The sequence below is a fragment of the Schistocerca serialis genome, chromosome 2 (genome assembly GCF_023864345.2).
Source record: "Schistocerca serialis cubense isolate TAMUIC-IGC-003099 chromosome 2, iqSchSeri2.2, whole genome shotgun sequence".
Taxonomy (NCBI): domain Eukaryota; kingdom Metazoa; phylum Arthropoda; class Insecta; order Orthoptera; family Acrididae; genus Schistocerca; species Schistocerca serialis.
The window spans coordinates 392,292,388-392,320,252 of record NC_064639.1 but is presented as its reverse complement, the minus strand read 5'-3'; positions in this window follow the sequence as shown (position 1 = coordinate 392,320,252).

Here is a 27,865-nt window from a genome sequence, read left to right as displayed (position 1 = left end):
CACAGCCTACACCGTGGACAATATCCCACAATAAAGTACAGGGTCTGCTGTTCAACCAAGGGACAGGCAGCCTGCCCTGAGTTATTAGTGCAGCCACCAATGGAACAGAGAGCCACCTGCTATGCGGAAGAATGTTACAGCCGCCTTCACGGTATCGTCAGCTGCGCTGCTGCGGTGGTGCTGACAGCATCATTCGAGTGATGCCACGCTCGGCCCTGTTCTGTGCACTGTCAGCAGTGTCGGAGAGAGACAACTGGAGGTCTCCACCAAGCTGTTCTGGATGTACTACTGCCGGGAACCAGAATAAAGAAGTTAATTAAATCGACTGTTGTCATGATGTCTCGTTTCACTCTCCCGTAGGTCATCTAACACTGGTGTCAGATTATTGACGTCGCCTTCTTAGAGCAATGTCTCAACCTACATCCAATGGTACAATGAGTACAAGGAATTTTGATTGTATTCTGTTCATGGAAAAAGGGTTTGATATTTGTGTGTTTTGTAAAGTAGATTTTACTGTGAGTAGAGAACCAGTGGATCTGTCCAGTTTTAGATGTAATGGAAGTGGCGATTGGTCAGGGTCGTCAAATGTGCACGTTGTAACCTTGAGAGCTACTCAGTGCCATGTACGTAATTGGTTCATGTAAAATGTTTTACACGTAGTCATTAGAGTCATATGACTAGGCAATGCTGGGAGTCGAGATGGGTCACGATTAGACGTAAGAATTACGTTAGTACATTTCTTGTTCTTGTCTTGTGCATCTTAGTTGTCAAAAAGAGCGTTCTCAAGGCCAGAACTTCGACAGAACCAGGGATGCATGGTGTGTCAGAACTGGAAGGAGTATACATATTATTAGAAAAGGTAGCAAAATGAACAGTGGAAGGCACAGAACTGCGTGTGTTGGTAGAATCGCAATCGTCACAGCAGGGTGTAGATTTAATGTATTTAGGATTCGAATGGTTAACAGTAAAGTTATAGCAACTGCTAGAACAGGAAGTGAAAGAAGGAGAAAAAGAGTTGTAATTGCAACAGATCAAACAAGTAATTATGCCTGATCTAGAGTTGTTGTTTCTCCCCTTCTTTAAATTTGGTAAATTAATTGTGTTTGTTAAATAGAATTATGTCTTGATATTCTTGCAGATATTTAGTCTACATTTTTTTATCTTGTTTAGAGCCATTTATATTTTATATTTGTATTCTTATTCGCAGAACTAGCAAGTTTAATTGCTCCTTTTCTGGTAAAAATACTGAAGATGTGCAAGCCTTTGTGGAAGACCTTGGAAATCTGACTGAAATGGAAGTTTGGCCTGATAAGGAATCATTGAATGTTACAAAACTGATACTAACAGGGGACGTTAAAACATGTGTTCAGTATAGCGAAGCTCTTAAGTGAGCCACAAAATTCAAAGAATTCAAAGAAGGGTTAATTCAGAGTTGCATGAAACGAAATAGTGGCAGACACTATAGGGAAAAATTAAGGGTAATACCTAAGAGAAATACGAAAATTATGGAACAATTTGCAAATAGGATAAGGATGTACCTCTGAAGCAGGACAGGATGCTGCAGTCAATGAAATTATTTTGCCGGAAACTGATCAGCGGGCGCTGAATGCATTTTTAAGAGTGTTGCACGCGGAAATATCAAGATGTGTAAGGTAGCGGATCTGACCGATGTGCGCACAGAAGTGTGGTTAGCTATAGAGAGTGAGAGGATCGATTTGTCAACTGTAATGCAGAGGAAATGGACAGCGTTTGCAGTAAATATAAAATGTTTCAGGTGTGGACGAACAGGGCACGTGAGGAGGAAGTGCCGCCAGCTTCAGGGTGATGTGACTGAAGTTAGTGTAAGTAATAGTTTCACAAGCAGAGGACTGGGGAAGAACAGGTTTTGAACACCAACGGGAAGGGCAAGTAAAACTTGGATAATTCTCAGTAAGATTCGAAAAGACGAAATCGTGTGCAGAGGTGGACTGTGCTATAAGAGGAATAGTAGGAAAAAGGGTTGGAGGATATTATTGGACAAAGTGGTGCATGTGTCGGTGGCCAAGAGTGATCTGGTGAAACGAAACCAATGGGAGCCACCACAGTACATATTGCGTGGAATGGGAGGTAAAGACATACCATTTTGGTCGGCGGACATAGACCTTTACGTGGATAGAGTTCAATTTAAAAAATGTGTAGAGATCGTGCCACATTTGTGTGGGGGCTACCACATGGTAGTAGGATTAGATTTTTTATATCAGCAATGTGCCATGATAGGTCTTCTGCAACATAGGATCGAACATGACGGAAAAACATCTGAGTTATGACGAACTGATTGAACTGTGAAAGATCACACTAAGATGTGATATGCACGATTGTTTACCTAAGCGTACTGGGAAGTCACTTTAGACCAGTGTTGAACCTAGCTTGCCAGCAGAAATCCTGTTCGTGGTGGAACCGTTAGAAGAGAATGAAGTATTAGACCATGTGGGCTGCTTAGTTAAAAGTGGTGCTGTTTTCATAACGAAGAAAAAAAAGAGATCTGTTTTATGGATAATTTTAGCGCAGAGGACAAAGGATTAGCAGAGGGATTGTTAATCTTTAATATGGTTATCCTGGAGGAAAGAGAATGGGACCTGATGGGTGTCAGCCATGGACAATCACCAAACGGCATTGAATCTGTATTATGAGAAAAAGTGAAGGATCTAGAGGGAAGCAATAGGGAATGGATGGAAAAATTACTTCTGGATTTTAAGGATTTATTTTCTGTCAGCTACGCGTATTACACAGCGTCACATACCAACAGGAAATGAATCACTGTTGTACCACAAACCGTACATAATACCTAATTACTTACAAATTTGGAGGTCTTTATCGATCAGCAGCTGAGAGATGGAATAACTGAAGAAAGCAGGCCGGAGTGCCCGAGCGGTTCTAGGTGCTACAGTCAGGAACCGCGAGACCGCTACGGTCGCAGGTTCGAATCCTGCCTCGGGCATGGATGTGTGTGATGTACTTAGGTTAGTTAGGTTTAAGTAGTTCTAAGTTCTAGGGGACTGATGATCTCAGAAGTTAAGTCCCATTGTGGTCAGAGCCATTGAATTGAACTGAAGAAATTAATAGCCCACGGGGTCACGAATAGTCATCGCTCCAAAAAAATCAATAGGTGGAACACTAAAATTTAAGTTTTATTGTGATTACAGACACCTACATGCAAAAACCACAACGGACTCCTACCATTTAGCAAACAGCACAGAAATCTTGGATCATTCAGGGCAATGCAAATATTTTTCTACAATGGATTTAAAAAGTGGTTATCACCAGATAGAGATTACAGAGTTTTCGGGCCCTAGGAGCAATTCCAGTTCATAGGGGTGCCATTCGGATTAAAAAATGCACCTGCAAAGTTTCAGAGTTGTTGGGTGTAATAGTCAGTGGTTTGAAACCATGGGAGCGCTTAGTGTATCTCGATGACATAATCGCTTACGGGAGTGATATGGAACAGCATATGCAACAACTAAGGGAACTGTTCCTAAGGCTAAAGGCAGCGATGTTTACACTGAGTACGGAAAAGTGTAATTTGTGATGGAAGAGGTAGGATGTCATGCCGCGCGGGATTAGCCGAGCGGCCTCGGGCGCTGCAGTCATTGACTGTGCGGCTGGTCCCGGTGGAGGTTCGAGTCCTCCCTCGGGCATGGGTGTGTGTGTTTGTCCTTAGGATAATTTAGGTCAAGTAGTGTGTAAGCTTAGGGACTGATGACCTTAGCAGTTAAGTCCCATAAGATTTCACACACATTTGAACATTTAGGATGTCATAAATATAGATGGGGTTAAGACAGACCCAAGATTAAATAGAGATGTAAGTGGATTTCCTGTACCAGTATCTGCAAAGGAGTTGCAAAAAAGAAGCTTCAATATCGATTCCGGTATTGGAATTTACGGATTTCAATAGGGAATTCGTTTTATCTCGTGATGCATCAAACCATGCACTTGGCTGTGTGTTGCCACAAGAGCTAGAAGACATACAACATCTGATAGCTTACGCATCAAGGTAACTAAATTCTGCAGAAATAAATTATTCCATAATGGAAAAAATGATGTTAAGCTTTATTTATGAAATCACATACTTCAAATATTATCTGTACGGTAAAAAGTTTGGAGTAATAAAGATCATACGGCATTAAAATGGTTATTGAGGTTAAAGGACCCTTCAGGACATTGACACGATGGGCAATAAAACTAAATGAATTTGATTCACACATAAACCTGGGAAGAAGCACAGAGATGCTGATGAGTTAAGTAGAAAAGGAGCAATATTACGTATTGGTGGTAATGAGCATAAAGAATGGGAAACTGCACAGAGAGCGGATGACGAATGTAAGCAGTATTTTAAGCTGTCGCAGTTTTGTACGTAGGATGGGCTGATATAGAGAGAAACCAAGTTGGGACCAGAGGTAGCGGTACCAGCGAAGCTAACGAATAGAGTGCCACAAGAATCTCATGACCACATATTAGCGGGTCATGGAGGTTGCAGATCTACCAACAGAAGAGTAGCAGAATGGTATTGTTGGAGGAATAGGCTGACGATCATAGCATTATGTGCGGAATAGCTCATGGAGTTCACTGAGAGCGGACTTGTGTCGAATAAGAGAACCACTGCAAAGATTACCTGAAGCATTCGTATTAATCGATTTGAGTTTCTGTAGACTGATGTTTTAGATCCATTCAGTAAAACACTTGCGGGGAATAAGTTCGTACTCATAATCATAGATCGTTTTTCAACATATGTAGAACTGGTCACGATGCCAAACCAGCAGGCAGCAACAATGACGCAAGCACTTGTGAATAATTCGATATGGAAGTTTGGAGTGCCTGAATCAATAGTAACAGACCTGCGAACGAACTTTGTCAGATCTCTTCAATGTAAAATCTCTTCAAGAAATTATGTATGTTATTGAGTGTGGAGAATTTAAGGTATAGTTTCCATATAGTATAAAGAAGGAAAGGAAGTAGGTAATCTGTTGACTAAGTTTAAATGTGACAGTAGAAATAGCTGAAAATTAGGTGGACTGATAAGATGAAAATTGAGGTAGTGTTTTCGCAGAGTCGGAGAGAAAAGGAACATTTGGAGAACATTGGAAAGAACAAGGTACAAGATCATAAGAGAAGTGTTAAGACCTCAAGGAAGAACTTCCATGTTTCTGGACGGAGCTATAGAGGATGCTGAAAACTGTAGGGGAAGACAAAGTTGTGAATAGATACAACAAATACTTGAGGACGTATATAGCAAGTGCACATGAAGAGGACGACAGGGAATAGGAAGTTGAGGCGTGCTGCATAAAACCAGTAAGAAGAGCGACGATAACCAAGATAAAATTATTTAATTTTGTGGCAGCCTGCTGTAACGTAAGGCAGTAAAGTCATGTGCGTCGTCTGTGTGTGTATCGCGTAAACTATTTTCAGTGTGTGAGTGTTTGTTGACTGTATGCGTGTTATATTTTCTGAAGGGGAAACTGGGGACCAGTCCAGCATATCCCTAAACGAAAGTAAGAAATCGGCTGAAAACTTTACTCAGTCGTTAATCAACTGTGCGTCTTCAAACTGTATCTGGTTCACCTCTCAGGCTCACGTTACGCTCTATGAACATCTCTGCTTGCGCAAGTGTACCAGTGTGTCAGTCACTATTCAAGCAATCGTGGATTTCACGAGTTAATTGATGGGTCCTTTTTTGATGGCTCTCTACCCGTACCATTAAACTCTTTGAACGGTTGCTATGTGCTCGAAAGTATCCTTTCCTGTTTCTGACGGAGAAACGACTTGAGACTTCACCTGTACTCAGCATTGCGTAGACTCAGACTCCGTCCTGTGGAAGAAGTACTTCGGTGTTTCATGGTCATCACATTACCTTGGCCTCTGGCATGAGGCCGCTTGGTACGCCAAGCCACTTCCACCACCACTGCTGTACTTACCTTGCTTCCGCAGTTACGGGGCAACTCACCGTGTAACAATGTCAACTGCTTACATTGAGTCGCAATCGTTGTTAGACATTTCTAAAGAGACTAGCTGAAAACTTGGCATTGGTCGGGTATTTATTTATTGCAGAGCCCGAGAATTCATCCATGGAGAATTTATTTTTGACTTCTAAAGCTTCTTTGCATACGATATTTTAATTAACGTGGTTGGGGACAAGAACGAAGAAACTGTTTTCTTCAAGAAACGGGAGAAAGCTACGTAGAGCTGGAGGTGAGAAAAGCAAATGAGACTAAGGTGCTCGCCCATAGCATGCAACGTCTGGCATTTTGCTTTGTTTATGGTCACGGCATAACACAAGCTCACGGGAAATTGTACACACTTAAAGCGAAATGGTAAATTGTTAGAAATGAGAGGGATTAGTGGTTTAAATACTCATTTGCCTGCGCCACTTCCCGTCAAAGTTTCTGCTTGTATGACGTTACGTTGCAGAGCAGTAACTTTAAGCCTCTGTGACTGCAGGGTTGTAAGAATTGAGATAATTCATGACGCACTCGATCAGAGTTACGTCTCGCCGCGTTTTCAGAAACAGATTCGAAACAGCGAGATAAGACCTGATGTTGTCGAGCTGCAGCAAATTTCGCCTCACAACCTTCATTGTATTTATTCTTAAGACCATCAGAAATGACGGCCGAAGATTTCCACCATAAGAATTCACTCTCATTGCACCAACGACCCAGTCAAAGAGGGCGGAAGAATGAACAGAGGTTCAAGGTATTCTCTTGCTCTTGAAGCAGGAAACTGCTCCCAAAAGGCGGAAGAGCCATCAATGATTAACGACATGAGTACACTGAAGGCAATGAAAACCACTGAATAAAAGACACAATGTGTATCCACAGGATACGTGCCCTGTAATCCTTTCCGTATCTCCGGAAAGGGAATGTCAAAGGAGAGGTGACCGTGGGGAAAAGACTGAATAACCAACGAATGGATAACATTCTACGAGACGAGACGTGGAATGTCACATGTCTGATCGTGGTAGGGGACCTAGAAAACCTGAGAAGGGAAACGCCAAGGCAAAATCGGAAATGCTAATGCTCAGTCTAAGTGTATTGGATGGCAGTGAAGTGAAATGTAAAGTGGACAAGGATTTCTGGTCAGACAGGTGTATGCCAATATCGACAGTAGCAGAAAATGATATAACTGGAGTAGGTTTCGTTAAGAATGAGAAGGTATGGGAGAGAGTGAGTTTCTGCGAACAGTTCTGCGACAGGTTTGCTCTTATCTCAATCGACAGCAAACCAGCAACGACAATAATAATTCAAATATACACGCCGACGTCCCAAGCAAAAGGTGAAGAGACAGAGAAAGTATGTGAGGATATCGAATGGGTAATTCGGTACGTAAAGGGGGATAATGATATAATATTCATGGAGGATTGGAATGCGGTTGTAGGGGAACGAGTAAAGGGAAGGGTTATGTGGCAATATGAGCTTTGTAATAGAAATGAGAGGATCGAGAAAGACTGAGTTTTGCAAGAAATTTCAGCTAGTAATAGCGAATACTTTGTTCGAGTCAGATTACATCATGGTCAGCCAAAGATTCCGAAATCAGAAAGTGGATTGCAAGGTGTACCCAGGAGCAGATCATAATTTGCTAATGATGAAGAGTAGGCTGAAGTTTTTGAGACTAATCGGGAAGAAATGGGTTATCCAAGTACTAGGGAACGAAGAGATATGCTTGAAGTTCTCTGACGCTATAGATACCACGACAATGAATGGATCAGTAGGTATTTCAGTTAAAGAGGAATGGACATTTCCAACATGGGAAATCGCAGAAGTTGGAAAGAAAAATATAGATGCAAGAAAGGTAACTTCGATGAAACCGTGGGTAACAGAGGAGATACTACCTCTGATCAAAGAAAGAAAGAAGTACAAAAATTCAGGGAAATTCAGGAATACAGAGATACAAGTCACGTAGGAATGAAATAAATAGGAGGTGCAGGAAGCTAAGGCGAAATTTCTGCGTGAAAACTGTAAAGAAATCGAAAAAGAAATGATTGTCGGAATTACTGACTCAGCATAGAGGGAAGTCAGAACAACGTTCGATGAAATTAAAAGCAACGGCGATAACATTAAGAGTGCAATGGGGGTTCCGCCGTTAAATGCAGAGGATAGAGCGGATGGTTTCAAAGAGTACACTGAAAGCCTCTATGAGGGAAAGGACTTGTCTGATTACTTGATGAAAGAAGAAGCAGTAGTCAACAGGAAGAGAGAGGGGATCCAGTATAAGTGTCAGAATTTAAGAGATTTCGACGACATCAGAATAATTAAAGCAGAAGGGATGGACACCATTCCATCGGAATTTCTAAAATCGTTGGGAGAGTGGTCACAAAACGATTTCGGTAGTCACGTTGGTGTATAGAATGTGTGAGACTGGTGATATACCATCAGACTTTCGGAAAAACGTCATCCACACAATTCCTAAGATCGTAAGAGCCGACAAGTGCGAAAGTTATTCCATAATCGGCTTACCAGCTCACTCAGACAGCATACACAGAAGAATATAAAAGGAAATTGAGGACCTGTTAGAAGACGATCAGTTTAGCTTTAAGAAAGGTGAAGGCACAAGAACGCAGTTCTGACGTTGTAGTTCATAATGCAAGCAAATCTTAAGAAAAATCTGCACTTTCATATTATCTGGAAAAAGTGTTCTACAATGTAAAATGTCGAAAGATATCCGAAATACCAAGAAAAATAGGGGAATGCTACAAGAAAAAACGGGTGATATACAATATGTACAGAAACTAAGAGGAAACAAATAAAGTGGAAGAGTAAGAATCTTTCATCCCTGCAGTTTCTTCTACACATCGAAGAAGCAATGACGGAAATGAAAGAAACGTTTAAGACTGGGATTAAAATTCATTGTGAAAGGACAGCAATGTTACGTTTCACTGAAAACATTACTATCCTCTGTGAAAGTGAAGAACAATTACAAGATCTGTTGAATGGAATGATCAATCTACAGAATATAGATTGTGGACTGAGAGTAAATCGAAGAAAGAGGAAATTAACGAGAAGCAGCAGAAATGAAAATAGCGAGAGACTTAGCAACGTAATTGGAGATCGTAAAATACCTGCAACGTAGGCAACGAAATAACCCATGATGGATGGAGCAAGGGAGACATACAAAGCAGACTACCGCTGAAAAAAGGACATTCATGGCCAAGAAAAGTCCACTACTATCAAACACAGGCCTTCATTTGAGGAGGAAATTTATTCGAATATAAGTCTGGAGCATTCCGTTGTATGGCAGTGAGACATGGACTTTGGAAAAACCGAAACAGAAGGGAATATAAGCAAGAACGTAGAAAATTTGGTGTACTGATAAGGTAAGGAATGAGTTGGTTCTCCGCAGAATCGGCGAGGAAAGGAATATATGGAAAACACTGAAAAGAAGAATGAATGGAATGGTAGGACATCTATTAAAACATCAGGGCTTAAATTCCATGGTACTAAAGGGAGCTACAGAGGATAAAAACTGTAGAGGAAACCGGACATTTTGGATACATCCAGCAACTAACTTAAGTCGCAAATGCTATTCTGAGATGAAAAGATTGACACAGGAGAGGAATTCATGGCGGGCCGCATCAAACCAATCAGAAGTCGAGTCAAAATTAATAAATAAAACAAAGACCACATGGTCTTCAGTCCTTAGACATTCCTGTATAGTCAGAAATAATCAAGCGCTTCCTAGCTATTTTTATTCGTAAACAAAAAAGAAAACTCAAAATTTAGTGATTACCAAACGTAATCATTTCCTGTATATCGCCCCAAGCTACGCTCAAGTTACCTGTGAAAATATTATGACAATTCGCCTGGTAGTTTATGGAGCTTACAGTGTTTATAGAGACAAACGGTCACTGTTTTATTATAAATATTGAAATCAGCGCTTTTGCATCAGTAACAAATATGAAGCTCAATGGCATGATAAACTAAAGTGAACTAATGATCAACAAATTCTCAATTAAAACTATGCCTTGAATTAGATTCTCTTTCCTCACAGCACAGTTTAAGCCCCCTCCCCCCATCAGTTCGACAGTTCGCCCCAGTGTTTATACGCAGTCCCCGTTGCGCCAGAGACCCTGCAATAGTGCGAGGCAGCCGAGCGCAGCGTCACTACGAGGCAACCAGTGGCCATCGCAGTGGAATGCAGTCTGCTAAGGGTCAACGTAGTGGGCACAACTTGAAGCCAGCGTCGGGGACCGTGAGTGGTAGCAGTAGGGCAACACTTGAGGGCGTCGGCGATGTACGGAGGGCGCGCCGTTTGGTGTTGTTTACGTCCCAGAGTGGCTGGTCCCTGGAGTTGGCTGGAGAGCAGTGGCACCGAGCAGCCTCGGAGCAGATGCCTGGGGAGACGAGTCTCAGTAACAAGTTGTAAACACAAGCGCATGGAGCGTGGGCAGGCCAGTATTTGGCTGTCTGAAAGCAGAGGAGCCGCCGGGTCTGGTAGTGGACACCTGGACAGACATCAGTGAGTGATGTGGATATCCTGTTTTCCTCATAATGCTCCACAGTTTCTCTCTGTCAACGTTATCGTAAGCCTTAATAAAATCAATGAACGCTCTTTTGGACAGCTGAGAGATAGGGAGATAAGCAGAACAAGGCAGCAATGCAATCTGATAGACGACGAAGAAGTCTTGAACATTGCACCCCTCATGCGATGTGGCCATCGGCAAGCTCCGACGGTATGGGAGGACAACAGGCTCCCACACTTTAAGAGCTGTTACGCTGGCTGTTTAGTGTACCGGCAGTGCGTACTTGAGAGCTGCGGGAGTGCAACAGAATAGCGCCGCAAACCATAATACCGGATGCAGGTCCAGATGGCGATGTATAAGGCAACAGTTCAACAGTCTCTCTCTATGGTGTCTCCTGACTCGAATCCGACCATCGTGGTGGTGCAAACAGAATCGAGATTCGTCGGCTAAAACAATGTCATTCTATTCGGTTGTCCATGTCCGTCGTTCATTTCACCATTGCCAGCGCAAACGCCTGTGGTATTGACTCAGTGGTAAAAGCAGCTGTGGGTGCCTCATCAGTCCCCTAGAACTTCGAACTACTTAAACCTAACTAACCTAAGGACATCACACACATCCATGCCCGAGGCAGGATTCGAACCTGCGACCGCAGCAGTCGCGCGGTTCCAGACCGTAGCGCCTAGAACCGCTCGTCCACTCCGGCCGGCCCTTGCGGACAGTCCGCTCTGCTGCACACGACGTCGAATGGTATGCGCGGGCATTGCTTTTTGCGCAACAGACCGAATTTATTATGATCTAGTTCTTGATGAGACAAAGCTATCCGTCACTCCCGTGCGCAACGAGGTGGGTGCAGTCGGTCCCATCGGTCCATCGTTCCCTCCTGCATCCAACAATTACAGATCAGCACCACAGTAACGTGACGTGTACTTGTGCTGAAATGCTAATCACGTTCATCCCTCGTCGCCGCAAAGGCATGCTGCAAATTTTACCTTTTTTGCATGGTTGCTTCTGGGTGCTGCATTTTGGGTGGCGAGCAGTGTATAATTTTCCATTCCTTTACTATTTCTTCAGCTTGCACTTTCTGCTCCCGTTCTTGATAAAGAGTACTATGCAACAGGTCTCGTATGCTGTGTTCATTTAGTAAGTATGCTTTATAGGTTTATTACTTTATCTTTTCTTCTTTCAACTTCCTGTTCTTTCAAATGGTTCAAATGGCTCTGAGCACTATGGGACTTAACATCTATGGTCATCAGTCCCCTAGAACTTAGAACTACTTAAACCTAACTAACCTAAGGACAGCACACAACACCCAGTCATCACGAGGCAGAGAAAATCCCTGACCCCACCGGGAGTCGAACCCGGGAACCTGTTCTTTCTCTGTTTGGTGTACTTCAGTTATCTTCAAGAAATGGTCACAACCGACGTCGTATGTCTTGCACACTCTAGTGTCTCTTACTTTGCATCCAGTGTTTCGTCAATAAAAGACTTAAATACTGGAGCTGTCCACATGTATTTATTGATATACTTTTAGCGAAAGAAAATACTGGCTACTTTTAGTTTGTTAAAAGAAACAAAATCACTAGGCAATATTCCATTGTTACTTACGCTGTTTCCTCTCGTGGTCTCTGCAGTCTTTGTGATAGGTTTATTCCCTACTCTTGCGTTTAAATCTCGTGTCAATATTATTCAATGTCTGTTTTTATAGTCGTCCGGAACTGACTGCAGTTTATTATAGAAATTTATAGATTCCTCTTTTTTCCCATCTTCAGGTACGTAAACTCATTGACAGACAAATTTTTTTCTCTCCTCATTGACAGTGAAAGTATAGTTATTTCATTTATGTAGCTTTACCCTACAACTCTCTTTTCCCTTCTCTAATGCATGTAAATGGCAACTCGTTTGCGTACTCTATCCTGTCATCCTGTTCTACAACGGAACATCAAATATACCTAGTCCAACGTACTTGTTACCTACTAGCTTTTTCTTTGTTTCTGATATTGAAGCTGTATCTACCTTGATCTTGCAATATTCTGCCAACTCCTCTTGTTTTCTGGTACTTCCTTAACGTACCATGTTGCTCCTCAATTGTATTAGCATATCATTTATTCTTAACCTTTGTCATTTGTAGGTTCTTCATCAGTATTAAGTTAAAAGAAAGTTTGGTAGTTAGGAGATGAGGTACTGGCGGAATTAAAGCTGTGACGACGGGGCGTGAGACGTGCTTGGGTAGCTCAGATGGTAGAGCACTTGCCCGCGAAAGGAAAAGGTCTCGAGTTCGACTCTGGGTCAGGCACACAGTTTTAATCTGCCAGGAAGTTTCATATCTGACCTTGATCCGAGGCTATTTTGGGTCCTATTAGTAATTGGGAAAATTCACCTGGCCGCTTTACGAGGACTGTAGAAGTACATATGGATGGTGGGACTACCACTTCGTGGCTTTGTAACCTGCTCGATTTTATTTTAAGGGTTTAATCCCATAGGGAGGCTGGCTATCCTATGCCTGAGAGTCCTCCCTTTTCTTTACTTACGACAGGGGATGACAGCTTTTTCCAAAGCTGTTTCACAGAGGAAGACCGCACTGCAGTTCCTTCTCTAAATCCTCGCACAAACGAAAAAATGGCTGACAACGAAATAAGTGTCCAAGGAATAGAAAAGCAACTGGAATCACTCAACAGAGGAAAGTCCACTGGACCTGACGGGATACCAATTCGATTCTACACAGAGTACGCGAAAGAACTTGCCCCCCTTCTAACAGCCGTGTACCGCAAGTCTCTAGAGTAACGGAAGGTTCCAAATGATTGGAAAAGAGCACAGGTAGTCGCGTCTTCAAGAAGGGTCGTCGAGCAGATGCGCAAATCTATAGACCTATATCTCTGACGTCGATCTGTTGTAGAATTTTAGAACATGTTTTTTGCTCGAGTATCATGTCGTTTTTGGAAACCCAGAATCTACTATGTAGGAATCAACATGGATTCCGGAAACAGCGATCGTGTGAGACCCAACTCGCTTTATTTGTTCATGAGACCCAGAAAATATTAGGTACAGGCTCCCAGGTAGATGCTATTTTTCTTGACTTCCGGAATGCGTTCGATACAGTTCCGCACTGTCGCCTGATAAACAAAGTAAGAGCCTACGGAACATCAGACCAGTTGTGTGGCTGGATTGAAGAGTTTTTAGTAAACAGAACACAGCATGTTGTTATCAATAGAGAGACGTCTACAGACGTTAAAGTAACCTCTGGCGTGCCACAGGGGAGTGTTATGGGACCATTGCTTTTCACAATATATATAAATGACCTACTAGATAGTGTCGGAAGTCCTATGCGGCTTTTCGCGGATGATGCTGTAGTATACAGAGAAGTTGCAGCATTAGAAAATTGTAGCGAAATGCAGAAAGATCTGCAGCGGATAGGCACTTGGTGCAGGGAGTGGCAACTGACCCTTAACATAGACAAATGTAATGTATTGCGAATACATAGAAAGAAGGATCCTTTATAGTATGATTATATGATAGCGGAACAAACACTGGTAGCAGTTACTTCTGTAAAATATCTGGGAGTATGCGTGCGGAACGATTTGAAATGGAATGATCATATAAAATTAATTGTTGGTAAGGCGGGTACCAGGTTGAGATTCATTGGGAGAGTCCTTAGAAAATGTAGTCCATCAACAAGGGAGGTGGCTTACAAAACACTCGTTCGACCTATACTTGAGTATTGCTCATCAGTGTGGGATCCGTACCAGATCGGGTTGACGAAGGAGATAGAGAAGATCCAAAGAAGAGCGGCGCGTTTCGCCACAGGGTTATTTGGTAACCGTGATAGCGTTACGGAGATGTTTAACGAACTCAAGTGGCAGACTTTGCAAGAGAGGCGCTCTGCATCGCGGTGTAGCTTGCTCGCCAGGTTTCGAGAGGGTGCGTTTCTGGATGAGGTATCGAATATATTGCTTCCCCCTACTTATACCTCCCGAGGAGATCACGAATGTAAAATTAGAGAGATTAGTGCGCGCACGGAGGCTTTCAGACAGTCGTTCTTCCCGCGAACCATACGCGACTGGAACAGGAAAGGGAGGTAATGACGGTGGCACGTAAAGTGCCCTCCGCCACACACCGTTGGGTGGCTTGCGGAGTATAAATGTAGATGTAGATGTAAGATAAAGGACGTAGTAAGGAGAAGGTTGGGATAGGAGGAAGGGACCAATACCCCGTTATGAGACACCCCTAGTCTGGCTCCTCCTCTTCGGACGATCCGGCTCGGGTGCCCCTTCTGGTAGCTAAGTTACCGCCGGCATAGCCCTCTGGATCCAAAACACCCTAGCCCGCACGGACAGTGCTACGTGAAGGCAGTGTTCCCCTCACACCTAACAAACGTTTTAAACAGTGTGTGCAAAAACAATTAATTCTAGATGAAAGTGGTACTCTAACACATTCTATAACCACAAACAAAGGGATTACCTAAGAGTGCAGCATTTCACCCTCACCTTTTAACATATTTTTAGGTGATGCAGTCCGGATATGGAAGGAGTATTTTAGCGGGAAAATTAAGATTATCAGATTTGCAGATGACGCTGTCGTTTATTGACTAATAAAATCGTCAGAAGATCAAAACAAATTGCAAAACGATTTAGAAAAGATATCTGTGGTGCAAAAATAGGCAGTAGACCCTAAATAACGAAAAGTGTGAGGTCATCCACAAGAGTGCTGAAAGGAACTCGTTAAACTTCGGTTACACAATAAATCAGTCAGATCTAACGGTCGTAAGTTCAACTAAGCACCTAATAATTACAATTAAAAAATTGAAAGGAACACAGATAGTCTAGTGGGGAAGGCTAACCAAAGAGTGTGTTTTATTAGCCGGTCACTTCGAAAATGTAACAGATCTATTAAGGAGTCTGCCTGCACTACGCTTGTCTGTCATCTTTTAGAATACTGCTGCGCGGTGTGGGATACTTACCAGATAGGATTGACGGAGTACATCTAAAAAGCTCAAAGAAGGGCAGCACGTTTTGTATTATCGCGAAATAGGGGAGAGAGAGTCACTGAAATGATACAGGATTTGTGGTGGACATCATTAAAAAAACAAGGTGTTTTTCGTTCCGACGGAATCTCCTCATGAGATTCCAATCATCAACTTTCTCCTCCGAATGCGAAAATATTTTGTTGACACCGACGTACATAGGGAGGAACGATCACCATGATAAAATAAGTGAAATCAGAGCTCCTAGGGAAAGACATAGGTGTTCGTCCTTCCGCGCGCTATACGAGATTGGAATAATACAGAATTTTGAAAGTGATTCGATGAAACCCCTGCCAGGCACTTAAATGTGATTTTCGGAGTATCGATGTAGACGTAGACGTAGATGAATTATCGCTTAAATTACCTTTTATCAGCAGACGACGCCAGACTGATGGCGGAAAATGGAGATGACCTACAAATGAAAGATTTGTGAAGAGTACCGTTTGACGATTTCAGAAAGTAAGACATAATCAATGGCGTTTAGAGGAAAATGCCCTGTAATGACAAAAAATGTGATTAACAGTAGAATAACAGAACAGGTCAAACAGTTCAACTACTTAGGTTCCGAAGTCATATATGAGTATGTGGAAGACATAGAGGATAAATTATCTAAGTTTGGGAATAAATGTCGAGAATAAAAAGATATCTATAAAGTAAAACGAGGAAAGAAACAAGATTCTAGTTTTATAAGAAATGAGTCGTGGATTACATATTAAAGCCAAGAAAATAGCATTACAAGTAACAGATAGAAAATTTCTAAAAGTAGTGAGAGGATGCAAAAGAGCTGACCGATTTCGAAATTCAGAAATTGGACAACAAATGAACTTATTTAATCACCTCAGTAAAATGCAAGAAAACAGGAGAAACTGGAACGAGCATCTGAAATAATAAGAGAAGAAAGAGTACCTATCCAGATAAGAACAATTAAGCCAGCTACGAGAAGTCAAGGACGACCGAGGAAGTGGTGGGTACCGTAACAGACAAAACAAACAGGGGCCTAATGCTTGAAGTGAAGATTATGTTGATGAAGTCAGTGTGTGTGGAGAGCTAAGGAGAAGAGTCAACAAGGGAGCAGCAGAGATGAGCGCGAGCATTTTTAATGGAGCTGCTAGTTCGTTTGGCTGCTGGAGGGCAGCATGGGCCAAGGAGCTATGAGCCCACACCAGCAGGTAGTAGCAGCTTGTAACAAATATACAAACCCAAGTTCCTGTGTTGGGTGGGCGGACACTGCCCGGCGTCTTGGCTCGTGCGAAGCTTGTGCTGGTCAGAAACGAGTACAGTAGCTATTACCCATTTTGTCGGTCTTGAACGACGGTGTGCGTTAAGAGTCTCGTTCCGGTAGTGGTTGTCGAAGACACCTGTTGTCAGTCTGCCTACGTCCTGGTTGTGATTCCCCTCAAACTATGCTATAGGTTACCGGATTCAGTGTTTTACTCCTTACTATCGCCCTGAAAGCGGAGATGCTGCAAGGCCTAGGTGTTTAGCTGCAATACGTGTCAGTTGTGGAGAATGCTTTGTCATTTCGATGGTGGACATGTGCTCATTTTTTATTGCTAAACGACGTTAACTGGTAAACATATTTTACTGGACTAGTATTTTTAACGGCAGAACCTGTATATCTTGCTCATTTTCCAGCATCGAATAGGCATTTTCGTGTAGTTTGAATTGTCTATTTCTTGCTACCCATTGTTGACTGGTAGTCTTATCTTCTGGGTATCGTACGTCTGATATCGTTGTATTTTATTTGGAAATTGTGTCCCTAGCTTGGGGCTGGCTACTGTAATCCATTATTGTTTCTTCCAGCTTGTATATGTAATTAGTTATGGGCTTGTTGATTTGCCTTGCGCTCTCATATTTTTGTTGTACAGCCTTATTCATTTGTCAAGAATTTTGTCGAATTACCGTGTGATGAAATACGCAAGGTTCATATTTATTTGTCAATATAAGGGCAAGTAATACTTTTTTGATTGCTGGTAATCTCAATCGCTCTCATTAACTGGATTATATTATTGATAAATGACATATACGTTGACATGTGTTAATGCCCCCATGGCCTCCAATAACTTGCCACTGCCTCTGTGTTCCTTCGGGACAGAATGACATTCACATGAATCATAGGTCTTACACCAAGATTATTTAGTAGCCGGAAGATAGCATTTATGAATACATCAGTGTTACATAGTGTGACTTTTCTAGGCAGTGTCCCACATCGTAAATGTCTTCGTTAAAAGGACGATACAAACTGTAAACGTCATTACGGAGATGAAGAGGCTTCCTCAGAGCCGAATAGAGAGCTTAACACTGAAGAAAAGTATCAATACCACCACCTACACCACCACCATCAACAGCAACAACAATCTGTCTCAGATGTCATCATAAAAAAGTGATCAACCAAGACCACATGGTGCATGAGTCATTCAGCATTTTACTATTTCAAAAGTCAACAGCCATTTCTCGCAAACATCCGAATCCAAGGAGTTGCAACGGATCGCTCAGGACCAGAGGAGAGGGATGCTTAATAGAGATATTGGACAGTTTGTTTCAGGCGCATTCGCCATGAATATAACCATTACCGAAGTACTCACACAGGGTTGAGAATACAACAGAGCAAGAATAGACATATTGTTTTTTCTTTAAAGGAGTGGATACTGTTCCAGCATTCTTGAAAACCAAATCCTTGTTTGTTTTATGGGTCCTGACAAATGTAATGACAACATTCCTGGAAAGTTGAGTCTTGAAGCAGTTTTCGCAACAGTGTGGAGGAGAACACATTTATTGCCGATACTATGATAACGACGTTGTTACCACGAATTTATAACCTTAAAAATATTGTACTTACAAGTTATTGGTTTGTTCTCCTCAGATGATAAGTGGTATGAATTGCATCTAAATCCAGTGCACAAAAGTAGAAAGAATATTGTCGTTTAGGCTTAGAAGTTCGTCTTTTATAAACAATTTTTTCATGACTGTGTCCATTGTAATTAATTTACTCTGCACGTACAACAGTCCACTTCTTTTGAATAGAAACATAACACAGATGTGACACATTTCTATACCAATTGTGCAACACTTACCAATTTAACAAAATCAATTTCACTGCTAACAATTGCATCTGTGGGTCAGACCGATAAATTTCTCTTTGTACGTACTGGTTGGCCACAATCTGTGCAGAGACTATTTGAATGCCCTGACGTGTAGAGTTTCATAGCTACGACAGCTTCTACAGCCTCCGCAGTGGAGCTTCTGTTTCGGCACGTTATGGAATATAAAACGATGCCCGGATGCCGCCGCCTTGCCCTGCTTTTTGTAATTCAGCCAGGCCGCGAAGGCTCCTGGCACGACGTCCTATCGAAGGGCCATGTTTTTATTCATAAGCGAAACACAAGCTGGTCCAGCTCCCTGGCAGGCCCTGAAGACTCTTTCTCCGTGATGAGTGCCTCTCCAGAGCATGACTCCCTGAAATAAATCCACATTTACCCAAAGTACCTGAGTAACAGTATGGGTGTGTTGCGCTTTACTACGAATTGGGTCAGAATCATCCCACAAATTATTTCCATGTTTGTCATGGAGTATTATAGCAGCAGATTCCTAAGACGATTCTCAGGATGGATTTAGATTAGGACACTGAAAAAAAAGATCATGAGCACATACATCTAGGAGCAGGTGGATTATTTACTTAATAATGACATTTCAACTAAACGTATCATTATTATGTGAAAAGATTCATCTCTATACGGAAACGAATGGGATACTTGTCTCCTGAAACATACACATTTGAAGGTACTGTTGAATGATTTAGCAATTACATGTAACTGGTACCAGTCACTATGGTATAGCACCTGGAGCCCTTAACTTGGGCAACAGTTTCATGGGGCACTGTTTTGTGACGTGCGAGAAATATGAGGAAAGGTAAAAGAAAAGGGGAAGAGGGAGACAGGAAGAATCAGGGTCTGGAGGAAGAAGGAGGAGGATGGAAAGAACTGGATGGCACTGAAATGACAATGGGATGAAGATGAATGAAATGAAATCATGCTGAGGTCCGGCAAGACTGTGTTGAGAAACAGTCAACAGTTCAGTAAGACCTAGAACTACTGTGCCGGGAGTTTCTTCTGAGAGATTTTTTTGTCACTACACCTTACGCCAAATAAGCCATCTCAGCAAAGGTGTTGAAAGTATATTTTGCCTCTGTGGTCTTATATGTCACGGCAATGTAACTGATAGATAATTAAGCAAAGGGACAGGCATTGTTGGAAATAAAGTGACTTCTCCATATTTAGAATTGTGTCATGAATAAGAAAATGAGATGAGCACCCTCTACTGGGTCGCATATTCCTATTGATCTCATTAAAGGAATAAAATACCATGAGGAGCAAACAAAAGTGGATGATGTCAGCAGGGCATGAGGGGGATGGAGGAAATGGCTGCTCAGTACCTTCGTTATGCCTCTGATTGGCAGGTTGCGCAGTGTACGTATATGACCCAGACACACCTGATCACGGGCCGTTAGGAGCCAATTTCGCCTTCATATCGGCGCCGATAGATCAAGGCATGAACTGCGCGGGACAGCAAAAGATGTGGACGGGACACTTCTTGGTCCATGGCAGCTCAATCGCCTCCAGTAACTCAAGGATATTGCTCAGTTCGATGGCGATCAGCAGTGAAGAGTGAGATGGGTAAGGGACAAACAGTACATATCACTAGTGATGTGGAACATTTCTTCTCTGCAGTACCGTAGGCGACCTACAGGATGGGCTTCATCTACACATTCCTAAACTGTGTACCTATTAAAGGCGATGAACAACATACGGAACTTAGTTATCGGAGAACATTACAGACCCTTGCTTGCTTAATTATTTCATTAACAACAATAGTGTCTTTTCTCCCAAACAGCAGTAACGTCTAATTTAGTTGCCATTGACTATACGTGATGAAAGCATCCCTCCGAGCATTAAAATCTTCGTCCAACCAAGTTTAGTTAGAGCTTGGGCTACACGTTAAAGTTTAAGGATTGTGTTACGTATAACAAAACAGTAATTCAGCATTGCGATCTAGACTAATTGCTTTTTTACGCTGCTAAAGTACAGCGACTGGCAAGCCAGTATAAACTATTGATTGTATTTCAGTCTTTGCAAAGGCACAAAACCCGAAGGTGAGTCAACTACCCTAAAGCTTTCATCAGTTTATAAGTTTCCTGCTATCTTTCAAAGACGTATTGCCCGTGAAGGTAATTCTAAATATGCCCAGAATCAAGAAAAATGCGCCAGCAAATATAATATTTAGATCTATGAACCCAAACAGTTATGCAATCAGACACCAAAGAGTTTGCAGAAAATAACCTAAAGAGAGTGCATATATCTCTCCGCGTGACGACGTGAAATGGACATGCACAAGGTACTTGAATTTAAGTCATAATGACCAATCGGATCAAACATCTCGTAAAGCGTAAAGATGTTAAAGCAACGTGGATTGTAGGTCGTTCAGTGCAGTGGCCATCTGGATCCAGCCTGTTACACACGGACCAGCCATAGTAACGTGACCACCACATATGTTCGACATCAATGTACAATAACCACTCAAGTGGCAGCACTGTCTGTCAAGAGTTTATAGAGGGAATCCGGTGGGTTGGAGGGATAGGGGGAGGGTGGAGAAAGCGGGTAACCATGCAGTCGTTGTCGTAATGTGCACACGGGATTATTTATCTCATGTCCAAGAGGGTATGATCATTGGCTTTTGGGTCAAGAGTAGAAGCACTTCCAAAAAAGGCTAATTCTGTGCGCCATTCGTGCGCCACCATGGTTCGAGTATACTGTGTATGGGAAAATAGTGTTATCCATAACCCACCGAGCGGGGTGGCGCAGTGGTTAGACACTGGACTCGCATTCGGGAGGACGATGGTTCAATCCCGCGTCCGGCCATCCTGACTTAGGTTTTCCGTGATTTCCCTAAATCACTTCAGGCAAATGCCGGGATGGTTCCTCTGAAAGGGCACGGCCGCCTTCCTTCCCCATCCTTCCCTAATCCGATGAGACCGATGACCACGCTGTCTGGTCTCCTTCCCCAAACCAACCAACCAACCAACCAACCAACCAACCATAACCCACGCCGAGGAAACCATGGTGCACTACAGGACATTGTTGATAGGCGTGAAAGACGAATGCGGAGATATGTTTGGGCGAACAGACATGCAACTGCTGAGCATCTGACCGCACAGATGAACCGAAGAACTACCACAGTGTCTCCTCAACGATTGGCAGTGAATGTTGCTGCCTGTGAGCTTCTGCAGCAGACGCCTGGTTCATGCACCTATGCTAACTACTCATCTGCGACGAAGGCTGAAATTAGCAAGAATCTCCACTAACCTAACCCTCCAGAAAAAAATTGGTGGGAGATTCAAATTCCGGCCGGATAATGTGTCACACCACGAAAATGGCGGGAAAATAGACCAATTGGGCTATGTCCACTAACCTAAACCCCAACCCCCTAGAAAATGCCGACAAGTTCAAATTCCAAGATGACAATGCACCACACAGCTCTTATCTCTACAAAGCTAAGAAAATCGCAGGAAAATAGCTCACTTGGCCTACCTCCACTAACCTAAGTCACCCGTCCGCCACCTCTTCCCACGAACTGGCACCAACTTTTAATTTTTGCGGTAAACAAAATTCAGTTCCCGTATGCCTACTAAACTAATAAAATGGTGCGAATGGAAATACACTTCACTAACCTCAGTCGACAGACTGCCACCAACTCCTAAGGATTTGTGAGAAAAGTACTGAAGATTTTATTTAAACAGTTCCATGCAGATGTGTTCACCACAAGGTCAGGACTCCAACTGACTTAGTACACATCGCCACCACCAGGGGGAGCTCTCATCTGTGACATGATTCAAGATGGCGACACCCAGTGTATTCACCACAGGGTATGGACTCCAACTGACTTAGTACACAGCACTTCCACCATAGGACGCTACCGTTGCGACAGATCTTGACGCAAGTAGCATTATTCAAGATGGCTGCACCCGATGCTTCCACCAGGAGCTCCAGAGCTCAAGTGGCTTAGTTCATATCGTGACCGCTGGAGGACACTACCGTGACATTGCATTATGACACAAGATCGTCTGCTGTCTTTTGCACATTGCGCATTGTAACCGGACACGTGCCACGCCACCGGCTCATGGGTGTCCGACCGCTTACGTCACACACTCTCGGCTGCCACCTCTATACATGCACTGGACATAGTCTTCTGTAAGTATGCTAACACCCACATCTTGCATCTAACCTACCAATTATCTAAGTACAAACTGCAGCTGCCTATGTGGAGACGATATATGAAATATAGAAACACTGCATAGACCACTTTAAACTTTCATCACCTACGCTCTAAGTGAATTATCCTATGAGATGCTCCCCTTGCTCCTGTTTCAAACACTGTTTTCTAACACGCTTTTTTACAACACCGAACATTTCGTTTTCTGTCACGACTTCGAGGTCTGTGTCAGATTCTAAACTGAAATTAAGACGCTCTAATCCACGATCTCTCACAGAAAACTAGGCATCACATGATGTAAATCATATTCTTACGGCAGATAGCATAACACCGAATCATTTTTAAATAAAACACACTTACAACCTAAGGAATCTAGAAGAGTTTGACAGCCTTGTCAAGATTTTCCAAACTACCGTCTGAAAGTGATTCAGGACCTCTACATTTAAACTAATATGTCACCATGACGGAACAGATGATGGCTCAGCGTTCCATTTCCACTCATTCATCATACTGCATTCATCTACACGATCACTGTTCCAATGCTAACCACCCCACAAGGTATAGCCCAGCTACCAAAACTCTCCCTCCAACTGAAACAAGCTATTTCACTCAATCATTATCTGGTAACCAACGTGCGGATGTGATGGAAAAGACACCGTCAATGTACTGTAATATTAAGCAACAGACTTGATAGTGCAAAGAATTTTACACTAAGTTCAGCACCGATCACTGATGTGACAGCTTGGCCCCCAAATTCTGTATCACAGTTAAACCACCCCCTTTTACATCACTTTGCGAGTATGATTGAGAATGTGGATAGATTACTGTGCAGTGCGTCCATTAACTTTTAATTCTCGAACACATACATGATCAAAGTATACGAGTCAGCGCTCTACATATTTCTATCACCTCGAGCATAGTCTTTAATTCACGATCCAATTCTCAGTGTATGGGAGTCACAGAGCATTCTCACCATCTTAGGGCAAAAGACCAACCTCACACAGTCATTGACCAACACACCCTGCAGCACCGTTAGAGAATTAATCTCCAAGTGATCAGGAGAAGAGCCCTACACTCCACGTTTCGTGAATGAATATAGGTTTCAAAGCGCCCTAATGTAATAGCATACAGTTAAGAAGAACAAGAAAAGAGTTATTTTTATATGCGATGGAGTTCGAGACGAACTGAACTGGACACATTTCTACCTAAATCAATGAAGCTATCAACTCTAAATTATCGTTCTAGAGTCTAGGATCTGTACCTGGAAGGAATTGGTAAGATAGAGAACATAAACACACACACTCCTAAGACTACAACGTTCTGCACTTAAAAACAGGCTATAATGAAAGATGGAATACCTTTCCAGCCTATCAGACATACATCCTTCTTCGCAGTTCCTCTACGCTGAACTATCTTATTGAATCATAAAACATTTGCTTTGTATGACAGGAGCGCAATATAGCTTTAAGGAGCCATATAGTGTCCACTGTTTACATCAGCCGACGGTTCAGAAATTACACGATGCCTGCATAAGGCCTACATAAAATGATAGTTAGTAGTGGGGATACATCCTACAAAGAAACAGATAAACGCATAGCAGCAGCTTCCGACATGCGAAAATTGCAAGTCATTCAATTACTAACTATGTAATCAGCGCATCAGTCGGGCAAATGTGTACACAGGGATTGCAGTACATCACAAGCTCTTACCGCTAAGTTAGTTATGACCCTGAAGTCCCGATTTTAAACCCAAGATGCGACAGGGGCGATCAAAGCTCCTTTAGAGGAGTGTGTCAAGTTTCTTCGCACATGAGACTCTAATTATTGATACGTTTACCCTTAAAGATCGCAAGTAGACAGTGCTTTAAAATACATACAGAACACGTAGCTGTATACGAGTAGAGCGCAGGCTATGTCACGTGACTGATGCATCTGGAATCACTGGTAGGTCAACAGACATACACTATAATGCAACCACAATGGGAAACAATTGACTGTCCCCCGTATTCCCTTTGCTTCGATGTCCACGTTTTCTGGGATTCGTCCTGTTGCAGCATACTTGGTCCCATATACAAATTGTCTGGTGCGAACCAGAAGATAGCAAAGTACTTCCTCAATTTCACATCAGGCACTATATTCTGTCAATATATACCTATTCCCTCGTCACTTTTCGCAATTCTATCGATATGAGATCAGATCTATGTAAGCGATCATGACATAACATCTCGTTCTGTGTTCTAAAATTGGTTGTAAATGTAGCACAGCTCCCACCATCTATCCCAAATGCATTGACCAGACCTTGTAATATTGCACTGCACTCAACTGTATCCAGCCACCTCCACATTTGGAGAGCGTTTGCTCTGCTCTCTGTATGTCTGTGTATATGCATGCCTTGTGGACGATTCCCAGGACCCGCAGTAGACCAGAGTTAGCATTCGACTGTGGATCCACTCCATGTTATATCCAGATGGGTGTTGAGGTGCAGATCCACAATATGCTGCGCAAAGAATAGGGTTTGGAGGCTGATCTGTCAAGTGCAATGTACGAAGCGTTCTTGAGATGCAGATCCACAATATATCATATCCAAGGTAGCGTTCAGGTGTGGATCCACCAAGGACTATACAGGGTGATCCATTGATCGTGACCGGACCAAATATCTCACAAAATAAACGTCAAACAAGAAACCTACAAAGAATGAAACTTGTCCAGCTTGAAGGGGGAAACCAGATGGCGCTATGGTTGGCCCGCTAGATGGCGCTGCCATAGGTCAAACGGATATCAACTGTGTTTTTTAAATAGGAACCCCCATTTTTTATTACATATTCGTGTAGTATGTAAAGAAATATGAATGTGTTAGTTGGCCCACTTTTTTCGCTTGGTAATAGATGACGCTGTAATAGTCACAAGCATATGGCTCAAAATTTTAGACGAATAATTGGTAACAACTAGGTTTTTAAATTAAAATACAGAATGTAGGTACGTTTGAACGTTTCATTTCGGTTGTTCCAATGTCATACACTTACTTTTGTGAACCTATCATTTCTGAGAACGCATGCTGTTACAGCATGATTACCTATAAATACCACATTAATTATGTCCGTCAGCCTCAATGCACTTGGCAATACGTGTAACGACATTCCTCTCAACAGCAAGTAGTTCGCCTTCCGTAATGTTCGCACATGCATTGAGAATGCGCTGACGCATGTTGTCAGGCGTTGTCGGTGGATCACGATTGCAAATATCCTTCAACTTTCCCCACAGAAAGAAATCTGGGGACGTCAGATCTGGTGAACATGTGGGGCATAGTATGGTGCTTCGACAACCAATCCACCTGTCATGAAATATGCTATTCAATACCGCTTCAACTGTATGTGAGCTATGTGCCGGACATCCATCATGTTGGAAGTACATTGCCATTCTGTCATGCAGTGAAACATCTTGTAGTAACATCAATAGGACATTACGTAGGAAATCAGCATACATTGCACCATTTAAATTGCCATCGATAAAATGGGGGCCATTTATCCTTCCTCCCATAATGCTGCACCATACATTAACTCACAAAGGTCGCTGATGTTCCACTTGTCGCAGCCATTGTGGAATTTCCGTTGCCCAATAGTGCATATTATGCCAGTTTACATTACCACTGTTGGTGAATGATGCTTTGTCGTTAAATAGAATGCATGCAAAAAATCTGTCATTGTCCCATAATTTCTCTTGTGCCCAGTGACAGAACTGTACACGATGTTCAATGTCGTCGCCATGCAATTCCTGGTGCATATGAATATGGTATGGGTGCAATCGATGTTGTTGATGTAGCATTCTCAACGCCAACGTTTTTGAGATTGCCGATTCACATAAAATTTATCTGCTACTGATGTGCGGATTAGCCATGACAGTAGCTAAAACACCTATTTGGGCATCATCATTTGTTGCAGGTCATGACTGACGTTTCGCATGTGGCTGAACACTTCCTGTTTCCTTAAATAACGTAACTATCCAGCGAATGGTCCTGACACTTCCGTGATGTCGTCCAGGATACCGAGCAGCATACATAGCACATGCCTGTTGGGCATTTTGGTCACAATAGCAATACATCAACACGATATGGACCTTTTCCGCAATTGGTAAACAGTCCATTTTAACACGGGTAATGTACCATGAATCAAATACCGTCCACCCCGGCGGAATGTTACGTGATACCACATCCTTATACATTTGTTACTATTACAGCGCTATCTATCACAAAGCAAAAAAGTGGTCCAACTAAAACAATATTTCTTTACATACTACACGAATATGTAACAAAAAATGGGGGTTCCTATTTTAAAAAACGCAGTTGATATCCGTTTGACCTATGACAGCGCCATCCTTCGGGCCAACCATAGCGCCACCTGGTTTCCCCCTTCAAGATAGACGAGTTTCGTTCTTTGTAGTTTTTCATTTTGATGCTTATTTCGTGAAATATTTGGCCCAATCACTATCAATGGACCATCCTGTATATATGGAGCTATATTCGGAGATGGATCCACCATGAGCCACATCTACAACAGGGTTGGCCGTTGGACCTACGATGCATTACGTCCAGACACGTATTCTATGTGTGAAGTTTGGTCCACAAGTGGATGGGTCTGGGTCCTAAGAGCCGTCCACGAGGTGTGCATGTACACAGACCTACAGAGAGCAGCGCAAATGCTCTCCAAATGTGGAGGTGACTGGATACAGTCAAGTGCAGTGCTATATTACATGTTCCGATCAATGCATTTGGGCTAGGTGGTAATAGCTGTGCTACATTTAAAATCAATTTTATAACACAGAACAGGCGAAGGTGTGTGGCGTAAGCGGTCGGACCCGTGTGTCCGGTTATAACGCACACATGCGAGAGAGAGCAGATAATCTTGTGTCATCACGTGACATCACAGTAGCATCCTCTGGTGGTTATGGTATGAACTAAGCCACTTGAGATACGGAGGTCGTGGTGGATACATTGGGTACAGCCATCTTGAATAACGGTACTTGCATCATTATCTGATGTAATGGTAGCATCCCTGTGGCGGTGGCACTGTGTACAGTTGGAGTCCAGACCTTGTGGTGAAT